At 35.4% G+C, this 13,044-nt stretch overlaps 1 non-coding gene across 1 annotated transcript; it reads left to right on the plus strand.

The window, feature by feature from the left end:
- Positions 1-9,595: 9,595 nt before the first annotated feature.
- On the plus strand, positions 9,596-9,702 carry LOC127225003 (U6 spliceosomal RNA). The gene has a single exon (XR_007834750.1). It is a non-coding gene; the product is annotated as a U6 spliceosomal RNA (small nuclear RNA).
- The last annotated feature ends 3,342 nt before the right edge of the window (positions 9,703-13,044 follow it).

Genomic DNA, 13,044 nt, shown 5'->3' on the forward strand with positions numbered 1-13,044 from the left:
TTCCTTCGGTTTGTGTTACCTTTATTTTCTCTATTTCAGTTTTCAAGTCTTGAACTGTTTCCTTCACTTGCCTAATTGTTTTTTCTTGGGTTTCTGTACTTTCCTTAAGGAATTTCTTCATTTTTCCACTTTTTTGTTTGTTTTTTCCTCCATTTCTCTAAGGGATTTTCTCACATCTTCTTTGAGTGCCTCTATCGTTTTTATGATGGTAATTTTTAAGTCATTCCCTTCTGCTTCTTCTTCTTTGTTGTTGTGTTCCATTCTAGTTGGTGTAGATTCCCTAGATTCTGGTGGTGTCATGCTTGTCTTTCTGTTGTTAGGTATTTTCTTGTATTGCCTTCTTCCCATAGCTTCTTCCAGTAGGTGTTGGTGGGGTCTCCCCTTCTCTCTATGGTACTTCCCTGGTGGGCTTATATGGGTCAGAGATTCAATATCTGTATCTCTGTGTGGTCCAAGCTCTCTAGGAAGTCTCTCCACAGACAGGGACCCAGGGATGGGGTCAAGGATGAGGATCCAGTAGAAGTTGCCAGCTGGAACTCACAGTGGTCCTGTATAGATAGGCGGATCTCTGGGAGGGACCTGGGACTCCAGCAGAGGACTGGAGGTGGGGGTCAGAGACCAAGCAGGTGGAAATTACTGGTGGTTCCACGTGGATAGGCAGGTCTCCTTTGTTCAGAGTTGCTCTGAGAAGCCCCTAAAGTAGGGTGGACTGTTGGCTCCACCCTCTGTCCCAGTCTTCCATCTGAGTGGCAGGCTCTCAGTGGGGATGGGTGGGGTTGTATCAGAGCTCCAAGGGTGCTCTCAATGGGGACTGGACCCAGGAGCAGCAGGATCAGGTGCCAAACCAGGGAGTTTGGAGTGGGGAGAGTTTATAGGGGAGAGGCAGCCCCGATTGGGCCCAGACTCACCTCTGGCCAATAGCTGGTGGAAGAGGACAATGGCTGAGTTGAAACTTGGGAAGGTTTTGCAGTATAGTCGTTTCTCACTGGAAACTGGAACTCTCCACTGAGGCCTCTTTCTTTAGCAGATGCCTGGATTTGGGGTCAAGGATTTTGTGGGCAGCAACTCAGAGTGGACCCACAGAGATAGGCGGATCTCTGGGAGGTGCCTGGAACTCCAGCAGAGGCGTCAAACTCCTTTTACAAGGCTACAAATAACTTGTAATCCAAGTCACAGACACACCTAAGAAAAAGCAATACAGACGAATACCCCTCATGAACATTGACAAAATACTCAAAAAAAAAAAAAAAAAAAATACTAGAAAATCGAATCCAAAAGCACATCAGAGGAGTTATCCATCATGACCAAGTAGGGTTCATTTCAGGGATGTAGAGATATTTCAGTATGTGAAAATCTATCAATGTAATCCACTATATAAACAAACTAAAAAGAGAAAACCGAATGGTCATCTCACTAGATGCTGAAAAAATGTTTGACAAAATCCAACACCCCTTCCTGATAAAGGTCCTGGAGAGATAGGGAATAACAAGAATATACCTAAACATAATAAAACATAATAAAAACATAATAAAAGCAGTACAGAAAAAAACAACAGCCAACATCAAACTAAACAGAGAGAAACTCAATGTGATTCTTCTAAAATCAGGTTGTCTACTCTCTCCATAGCTCTTTAATATTGTACTTCATTCCTGTCTAAAGCAATAAGACAACCAAAAGAGATGAAGGAGATACAAGTTGGAAAGGATGATGTCAAACTGTCACTATCTGTAGATGATATGATGGTTTACATAAGTGACACTAAAAATTCTACCAAGGAACTCCTATAGCTGATAATCACCTTCACCAAAGTGGCAGGATAAAAGATTAACTCAAAAAATCAGTGGCTTTATTGTATCCAGACAATAAAGAGACTGAGAAAAATGCAGAGAAACATCACCATTTACACTAGCCACAAACATCATAACCAATCAAGTGAAAAAACCTGTATAGCAAGAAGTTTCAGTCTTTAATGATAGAAATTAAAGAAGATACAAGAAAATGGAAAGATTTACTGTGCTTCTGGATAGACATGTTCAACATAGTAAATATTGCAGTATTTTTCCTTTTTTAATTTAAATTTGAAATGAGGTTGTTTTATATGTCAATCACAATTCCCTGATCCTCCCATCCTCCCCTTTTACCACACCAAACCCCAGGGAGGGTAAGGCCTTTCATGGGGAGTCTTGAAAGTTCATCATATCATTTGGAGCAGGGCCTAGGCTCTTTCCCCTGTGTCTCAGCTGAGATACTATCTCATTGTGGGATGTGCTCCCAATGCACACTCATATACTAAGGAAAAATACAGATCCATTACTTAAGGCCCCATAGACTGCCTAGTCCTCCTAAATAACAACCCATAATCAGGGGGTCTGGATCAGTCCTATGCTGGTTTCCCAGCTACCAGACTGGGGTGCATGAGTTCCCCCTTGTTTAGGTCAGCCAATTCTGTTGGTTTCTCCAGCCTGGTCTTGACCCCTTCATTCCTCCCTCTTCCTTCTCTGTAACAGGTGTTCAGGAGTTCAGCTACTGTTTTTAGCTGTGTGTGTTTGCTTCTTCTTCCATCAGCTACTAGATGAAAGCTCTAGGATGGGATACATGGTAGTTATCAATCTCATTATCATGGAAGGGAATTAAAGATAGCCTCTCCAGCATTGCTTAGATTGTTAGTTGTGTTCATCCTTATAGATCTCTGGGTATTTTCTCCTTAAATCTATAATGGCTCCCTCTATTATGATACAACCTTTCTTGTATTCTTTTATTCCTTCTGTATCTCAAGCTTTCTGTTCCCTCATGACCTCCTATGAGTGGCAATTTTCTCCTTAAATCTATAATGGCTTCCTCTATTATGCTATCTCTTTTCTTGTATTCCTTTATTATTTCTCTATCTCAACCTTTCTGTTCCCTCATGCCCTCCTATACCCCTCTTCTTCTTCCCTTCTCTTTTTCCTAACTCTTTCTCCCCTTCCTCTATGCTAAGGAAAAGATGCATATTCAAACAAGAGGAAAAATGGCAATCTTGCCAAAACCTATCTACAGATTCAAAGATTCAATGCAACCCCCATCAATATCCCAGTACAATTCTTCAAAGACCTTGGAAGAATAATATTCAACATTATATGAAAGAAAAAAAGACCCAGTACAGCCCAAATAACCCAATACAGGAAAGAGACTTCAAGAGGTATCACCATCCCTGACTTCAAGCTCTACTATAGAGTCATAGTCCAGAAAACAACTTGGTATTGACACATAAATAGACAGGTAGACCAATGGATTCAAATTGAAAACCCTGATATTAACCCAGACACCTATGAACACCTGATTTTTGACAAAGCAGCTAAAAATACACAATGGAATAAAGAAAGCATCTGCAAGAAATGGGGCTGGCATAACTGAATGTTGATGTATACAAGACTGTATATAGATCCATGTCTATTACCATGTCCTAAAATTAAATCCAAATACATCAAATTCCTCAACATAATCCAGTCACACTGAATCATTTAGAAGAGAAAATGTGAGGTACCCTTGAATGAATTTGTAAAGAGACCCCTTCCTGAACATAACACCAGCAGCACAGACACTGAGATTAAAAATTAATAAATGGGCCTCCCCAAACTGAGAAGCTTCTGTAAGGCAAAGGACACAGTCAACAAGACAAAACAGCAGCCCAAAGAATGGGGAAAGGTCTTCACCAACTCCACATCTGACAGAGTGCTGATCTCCAAAATATAAAAAAGAACTCAAGAAGCTAGTCAACAAAACACCAAATAATCCTATTAAAAAGTGGGGTACAGAACTAAAGGGGGAATTCTCAATATGGGAATCTAAAATGGCTGACAGACACTTAGCAATGTGCTCCACGTTCTTAGCCATCAGGGAAATGAAAATCAAGGTAAATGAAATACCATCCTACTCCTGTCAGAATGGCTAAAATCATTTTATTTATGCTGGAGAGGATGTGGAGAGAGGGGTACACTCCTTCACTGTTTGTGGGAGTGCAACCTTGAACTGTCAATTATGAAATCAGCATGGTGGTTCTTCAGGTCAATGGAAATCACACTACCTCAAGATAAAGAAATTACACTCTTTGGCATATACCCAAAAGATGCACATTCATACAATAAGGACATCTGAACAACTATTTTCACAGCAGTATTATTTGTAATAGCCAAAACATGGAAGCAACCTACATGCCCCTTAACCATAAAATGGATGGAGAAAATGTGGCACATTTACACAGTGGAGTACTACTCCACAGAGAAAAACAACAACAGCAACATAAAATGGAATCTTGAAACTCGCAGGCAAATGGATGGAACTAGATGTAATCCAGTCACAAAAAGAGGAACATATATGGGTCTTAGACATAAAGCAAAGGATTACAAGCCTATAATACACACAAACATAGAAGCTAAGAAACAAGGAGGACCCTAAGAGAGACCTAAATGTTCCCTCTTGAAGAAGAAAGGAACATGATCTCCTGAGTAAATAGGGAGTAGGCCTGCGGGTGGAGAGAAGTTATGAGAAAGAGAAGGGAAGAAGGGGAGGAGAGAGGAGATCATGAGGGTGCAGGAAGATTGAGTATGGAGAAGAACAAGAAAGTAGTTACCACAATGAAGGTAGCCATTTTAGGTTTAAAGAGAAATCTGGCACTAGGAAAATGTCCAGAGATCTACAAGGATGGCCCTAACTAACAATCTGAGCAATAGTGGAGAAACTACCTTAAATGCCCTTTCCTGATAATGAGATTGATGACTAACTTAATTGTCATCCTAGAGCCTTCAGGCAATAGCTGATGGAAACAGAAGTAGACACCCACAACTAAACACTGAGCTTTACTCCTGGAATCCTTTTGTAGAGAGTGAGAAGTGATGAGCAAAGCAGTCGAGACCACGTTGCAGAAACCCACAGCTGACCTGAAGAAAGGGAAGCTTTTGGACCCCAGACTAAGAGCTGGGGTACCAGCTTAGGTCGGACCCAGACCCTCTGAACTTGGGCTTCAGCTAGGAGGCCTGGCTAGTCTATGGGACCTCTCATAGTGGGACTAGGGTCTATCCCTTGTGCAGAATAGGAACTTGGGAGCCCATTCCAAATGGAGGGATCCTCCATTATCCTAGAGATACTGAGGAAGCGCTAGGCCCTAGCCCAAATGACTTGACAGATTTTGGTGATCCCTCCTGGAAGGATTCACGCTTCCTGGGGAGTTGATGGGAGATGAAAGGGGCTGTTGTGGGAGGACAGGAATGGGGAATGAGATTGAGAGGGAACTCGGATCAATATGTACAATAAGAAAAAAAAATGCTTATCTGTTCTTGGAAAATAAATGTCTCTCTCATAATAAAGAACCACCACCACCAACAACAACAAAATAACTCATGAGCCTGAGCCACAGTCCTGGAATCTTGTTTCAAGGCGGCAGGAGTAAAAAACAAAGGGGTCAAGACCATGCTGGACAATCTGACAGAAACAACTCTCCTGAGCAAGCTGGAACTCATGCACTCTAGTCTGACACCTATGGAACCAACATGGGACCTATCCATACCCCATAAACGTGGGTGTCTGCAAGAAGGACTGGACTTTGGGATCTCTGGCAGTGAAACAGAATGTATTCCCAGGGCATGAAAGGAATTTGGGAGTCCATTCCCTATGGAGTGTTACTCTTTCAGCCTAGATACATGGAACAGTGCCTAGGCCCTATCCCAAGTAACTTGACAGATTTTGATGATCCCTCCTAGAAGGCCTTATGCTCCCTACGGAGTGTTTGAGGGTTGGGATGGGAAGATCAGTGTGGGGAATGCGAGGATGAGGGGAAGAGAAATGAGATTGATGTGTAAAATAAGATGATTTATAATAAAACATTTTTAAAAGTAACTCATGAACACTCTCCCCCAATGCTGAAATGGTACTGCCTTGAACTTATAAAAACTTATACAAGTAACTATATTAGCTCTGAATTAATCAGGGACTGTATTCTGTTCACAAGACATGTTTGGCCATGGTCTCCTGTGAACTCTTGTCCTTAAATTCTCCCAGATCATTATTCCATTACATTCCTGTACTTGCAGTGACGGGTATAATACAAATTTACTGTATATGGTTCAGTGATTTATTCCTAGTAATTTGGAAAATGTATGCTCAATGTAAATATACAGTTAATATAGTATAAGTTGAAATATAGTCAGAAAGCAATTAAAATGGTAGATAATATCAAGATACTAATGTCTGAGAATAGCAAAATGTTTGCATACAGAATATGAATTTGGAAAGCAGTTAAGTATTCTGTCCACCCCCCCCAAAAAAAAACATAGGTATACTTCAGGGGCCTATGAACTTCCAGTAATGGGTCCTTGATCAAATTACAGTACTAAACACATTTTTGTATTTGGAGCAAGTCTTAAATGTAATAATAAATGGTGGTCCAAACGATGACACATTTTGCCATATATAAGTTTTCAGTTCTATAATCCCATTTATTAATTGTTGATATCCATGCCTGTATTATTGTTGTTTTGTTTAGGAAGAGAAAGCCTTCTATCGGATTTAGGGTATTTGGCCTCATTTAACAGTGTTGTTCTAGTTACAGTTTAGTTTAATAGTGAGCTATTTGAATTCTTCTATATATTCAGCCATTCAATTTCACAAGTACCATTTCTTAAAGATGCTGTCTTTTTTCCAGAGTATATTTTTGGATTCTTAGTAAAAGAAAAAAAATATGTTAATTATAGTTATGCAGACACATGTATGAATCATCAATTTGATTCCACTGACCAATGTGTCAGTTTTTATGACAATATTTTACTGTTTTTATTACTATAGTTTTGCAATAAAATTTGTAGTACAATTTGAAATTGTGGATGGTGATATTTCTACAGTTTTTTGAATTTCTAAGATTTCTTTTTTTTTTCTTTAATTAGCCTGGATTTTTGTGTTTCCATTTGAAGCTGTGAACTGTCGTTTCAATTTCTATGAAGAATTTGGGTTGATGTTGACTGTGGCCTTGCTGTTATTGCCTTTACTGTGTTTTATTCCTAATTGCTTCAGGACTTTTATCAGGAAGGAAACTTGAATTTTGTCATAAGAGTTTTGTGTCCTTCCCTAGATTTATTAATATGATAAGACAGGCTTTGGGAAGATATTTGGAAATGTTACTACCATTCAATTTCTTGTAATATTTAATAAGTTTAGGTGTTATTATTTTCTTGGAACATCTGGAAAAATGTTAAAAATATACCCAGCTGGGCCTAGGGAATTTGAATTATGAAGTTTGCAACATTGTTTATAACGAATCGCTTACTATAAATGTATTTGAGATGTTTATTTCATCTTGTCTTTACTTTGGTTAAGTTATGTGTCTAAAAGTTCATGCATTTTATATTTTTAGGACACTGCAATATAAAATTCAAACTCAGTCCCCATGATTCCCAGAAAGTCTTTGGTGTTCATTGTAATGGAAACATTAACAGTACAATATTTATTTTGTAGTTAGTCAGCTCTTCAACATAACAATGAAAGCTTTATACTAGATCCTCATCTTTCTACAGCATCTGTCAGTGAGAAATCCTCACATAATGTTGGCTTATATCTGATTATTGATAATTGTCATATTTATTGTAATTATTTCTTTCTAAAATAGAAAACCATATTGCATTTTCAAAAGAAATAATTTAAATATTAACATAATGTCCATTTTTGTAAAATTCCAAATATATTTTCCTTGAATATTTCCAGTGAAACATTTGAAACATATTTAAAGCAGTCATCTGAAATTTAGCAAATATTGTATTGTTTCTATAAACCTTTTCTTGAAGAGCATGCTGATTGCCTTATAGCCATTGTTTCATTCCTGAATTATATTTTCATCAAGTTAGTCTACATATCCAAACAATTAAAAATCATCTTTGTCTGTTTCCTTTTGTACATCTTTCATCTAATTAGTTCACAACCATAACTATATACTCCTAATATAATATGCCCATTTTTTAATAACTAAGATCTATGCTACCAAGCATAGACAACTGGATAAATTCTGCTCCAAAACAAACAGAATTCAAATTTCTACAAATTCCCCACAATCTCATTTTAGTTTCATATTATATCATATTGTATTTGCTGATTTATATTTAGGTTTATGCTTTTACAACGTAATCACTTCTTAGTTATTCTAGATTTTGTGTTCTTTCCCTTTGCTTCAAATGCCTTTTCTTTGTCATTCATTCCTCTACTCATATGTCATTTAACTATTCCTAATCTTTATTTCTAATTATTAACTATTGATTATTTTGTGTCTTTTCATGGGTATTTAACATATATTTTTCAATCAAATCTTGTAAAAATATTCTGAAACACTGACTTGAGATATATGTTTCATTAATTATAATGTTAAATTTAAGTTGTATGAACTCTTATTTTTATTTCAAAAATCATATAATATATTCTGATCATGGTTTTCCTTCACCAAACTCCAATAATTCTCCCAGATCCACCTACCTAATTCCCTACTCCTCCTTATCTCTTTCCTTTATAAAACAAAACAAAACAAAAACCAAACACCAGAATGTCAAAGTAAATAAAAACAAACATGTAAAAGAAACAACAACAAAAACACATAAAAACACAAAATAGGAAACCATAATATACAAGCAAAAGACTAGTAGGATGAAAAATGCATAAATGTATTTAATGGCCTGTTTTCAATCAAACACATGCGCACACACACACACACACACACACACACATACACACACACACACACACACAGGTGCACACACACACACTGAAATATTTATAATCATAATGTCACTGTTAATATTAGAAACATAAATACATTTCAATGTACCAAATTTTTGCATTTCTAGTCATTAATTAAGCCAATAAGAAGCTATAGTTGATTATTTATGAGCTCTCAAAAGTGATATTGCTTATGCCAATTATTTAGGTAAATGGACTATGGCTAGAAAAGTATAGTGTTAAGCTAGTGTTAATACACAAAGTTTTACAATATACTTTGTGTGTGTGTGTGCTGTGTGTGTTTATGTGTATGTGTGTGTGTGTGTTTTCACTTGGCAATCCATGAACCTTATCTCAAAATTTCCTTATATTTTTAGATTTTTATTTAAATTTGAAACAAGCATTTTTTCCATGTCAATCCCAGTTCCCTCACCCTCCCCTCCTCCCTCCCCCCCAAACCCCCATCCAGCCCCCTTTCTAATCCCCTTTCTGCTCCCCAGGGAGGGTGAGGCCTCCCATTGAGGATCTTCAAAGTCTGCCATATCATTTAGAGCAAGGCCTAGGCCCTCTCCCATGTGTGTAGGCTGAGAGAGTATCCCTCTATGTAGAATGGGTTCCCAAAATCCATTCATATACTAGGGATAAATACTGATCCACTAATTCAAGATAAGCAGATGATTTTATAATCTTGGAGTAGTTTATTAGTGGATTTTTTTTAACTTGTGAGTTTTGAGGCTCAATTATCTAAAAAGCTCAATATCTTTTCAATTTTTATATAATCTTATGCCACATGATAAATACATGATTTTACAGATCATAGCTCTGATCAATAATTAGAAGTGAATTCTCCATTTAAAAATGTTTTAATGTGCTCACTTTAGCAGCACATATGCTAAAATTGGAATGATACAGAGAAGATTAGCATGGCCTCTGTGAAAGGATGACACACAGATTTGTTAAGTGTTCCATATTTAAAATAAATTTTTAATATTGTATTTAAAAGCATTTGTTATTTTTAGTTGTATCAATGAAAACTTATAATTGTCTTTGTTACTATATAAAAGAACAATAAAACTAGATGGAACAATGTGGACATTTTACCTCAAACTTTCCCTTGCTAAACATGTAATAAACTCCATCATGAATCTTATTATACCCACTACTTAGGTGTCTGAGTGTTTTCCATGAAAGTATCCAAATCCAGTTACTCATGGTCTCTCTTATTATCTTTCTCCCTCTGCACTCATGTTTTCATTCCTATTTTTTCCTTCTATCCCTTCCCTACCTATTATCATCCTCTTTCTTCCTTCTTTCTTTTGTAGGTTATATCCATGTATTGAAAAGTGTTCTTTTTCCATGACCCGTAGATTTCCTTTTATTTCTATGATGAATGTATTTGATATTTATTGTGTCTGTTTTTTCATATTTCTTTGAAAAAAAAAAGCATAGCTTTCTTTCTATACTATCATTTTAGCTGTTATTATTGAAGGACATCAGATATGATGCATTTGATATGTCTTATTATAATTGGCTTACCTGCTAAATAGAATGAACATATAAACACAGAAATACAGTGAAATATATAATTTCAAAACCAAATAGTCCACAATTTTATGTTCTCTTTCTTTCCTAAACACACACACACACACACACACACACACACACACATATTTCTTAAAACTTATTTGTAAGTCCCCAGAAGTACAGAACTTATTTAAAACTCTATAGGAAATATAAAAGAAACAATGTTCATTATAATTGTTTTATACTTTATACTAGAAACCACTAAACAATTATCACTCACAAATGCCCTCAAACTAGCATTCATATTTATTTTCAGAATGACCTATAATAGTCACACTGAGTAACACTGAGGAATCAGTTATATAAAAATTTTATTAAATGAAACTTTCAGATGTTTTATGACATGAATACACTACATTAATAAAGAAAAGTATGCACCAGAATTGAGCAAATTTATATTCAGACCTTACAAAATTTAACCCTGATAACACATATAGACATATAAGAATGTAAGACTATACAATACAAAATGTTCCTTAAGTCACCTCTATGAATATAAATACTATTTACTCCTCAATAACCCATTCTTTTTATATACTTTAATATAAAAATGTTAAAAACAAGTCTATCTATAGAAGATTGTGAATGTCTAGATTTGATATAAGAGCATGAGTAATGAAGTGTTTTAGAATTTTAAAATTAAGGACCGGTGAGATGGCTCTATAGATCAAGGAGCTTGCTACAAAGATGATCATAATTTAATGCTGAACTTATTATGAAAAAAGAGAGCCAACAGCCCTAACTTGTTTTTTTACCTACTCATTCATACCATAACATACCTGCTCTAAACACATACATAGGCACAACGGTAAACAAAGGTAATAAAAACTATACAATCAAATACATAAGAAAAATATTCAAAGTAAATAGTCCACCCCTATTTCTATAAATCCAAAACTAAGAAAGACCAAAGATCACATTTTCTAAGAGTTGACAATTTAGAGAAGATAAAGAAGCAGCTGGTAGAATACATAGAAACATATCCATCTCCATATCCTTTCTGTAAAATTATTCCCCAACTTTTACGGAACTGAGATCTTTCAGAAATAGCACTTTTACACCTTACATATATTGTATTTAATTTCAAAGTAGCAGCTAGTATGAGTTACTGAACTGTTGCCTACCTGAGGTATTTCAACTCCATGTATTCCCTTTCTCTTGCTATAATCTTTTCCTCTGAGAGTTGGCGGGGGGGGGGGGTGAGGGCACAGATAAAGCTTTATAGTGAAATATTTAAAGACATTGTAAGTGTGTAAAACTGCAAAAAGCTCCCTTTTATTCCACAAAATCATTGTATTGGGAAAAAAAATACTATTTCCATGGAGAAAATGATGGAGCAGATACTAGAATCAAAAGTGTCCTTGGGTGACTGACAGTCCTATTCATAGAAGAAAAATCCCTGATGAGAAGGCCCATGCAAGTTTTCTCTCACAAATTTCATCAAATAAAATCACCTAGTACATAATTGTTAAGTATTTTATCATTCATATTTTTGTCTCAGTAGGAAGAAAAGCATTATTATATAAAAACACATCATTAAACTTTAACTTTCACACCAATTTTCTCACAAAGTTTTCAAACATGTTCTCAGGAATATGCTTTAACAATTTGTGATGAGGGTAAATATAAGTATATTATATGACATCCTGGCTCTATTACCCATATATAATAATATATTCAATATTTTGTCTTATAATCTATTATTTATTCAATTCATTTGCAACACATTTGCAGGTGAAATATTCAAACCAAATCATTTCCTATGTTTTAATCTAGGTATCAGTCCAAGATTCATATGTCAATCCAGAAAAAATTTCACGCAGTAGCATCTGCTTTAACACACAATTAATTTGTGTTTTTATTGTTTGTGTGGTTTGTATTTCCAGTAATTTTTTTCATATATTAAAATTTTTAGATTATTCTGGATCATAATACATTTAAACTTATGTTTGTAACTACTCAAACAATATTATTTTTTTGTATTTAGATAATTTTGGCTAAATTTAAAATGTGTAGTTATACTATTAGTCAGCCAAAAAACCTAAAAAAAAAACCTCTTAAGCTCTTAAGTTTCAGAAATCAAGTACTGAACCATCTGCTCAATTTTTATTTCTCCCAGATCTCTGAATCAATTAATTTGAGCACTGTAAATAAAAGGGAAGAAAAGTGAGACCTGTGAAAATAACTTGTATGTATGGAAAATTTAATTATAATTTGGTTTTGGGTTTTTCAATATAATTTCTACAAAGCCTTGTGGGATAGTGTACAACAGCAATTCCAGCACTTTACATTCTTAAGATAGATGTTTAAAACCTAAAGCAGAAATAGCAAATAAACAAAAAAAAAAAAAAAAAAAAAAAAGAACTCAGTTTTCTGAAGTACCATACATGCCACATATAGTATTAAGCATCATTGCATCACTGAAACCCATAATCAAACTTCCATTTTCATCTAGAATATTTATCCTACTCTTTTCTTGCTCTTTTCCTAACCTTTCTTTAGCCTTAAGCCATGTGCAACTGAATAGCAGATAAAACTATGAGAAACTATGATAAGGGATAAACTCATACTTCTTAATAATATAGAAAACTTAGACTCATGAATAATATAAAAGAAAATAATTTATAAGTTTTAAGAATATGACATTATAGTAGTCAACAAACTTCAACCATTGGTTTCCTGAGTATTTTTTCATGTGCTGAAATAAGCTTAAGTGAGCTGACCTCTGATGAA

This window comes from Phodopus roborovskii, unplaced genomic scaffold (genome assembly GCF_943737965.1).
Source record: "Phodopus roborovskii unplaced genomic scaffold, PHOROB, whole genome shotgun sequence".
NCBI lineage: Eukaryota > Metazoa > Chordata > Mammalia > Rodentia > Cricetidae > Phodopus > Phodopus roborovskii.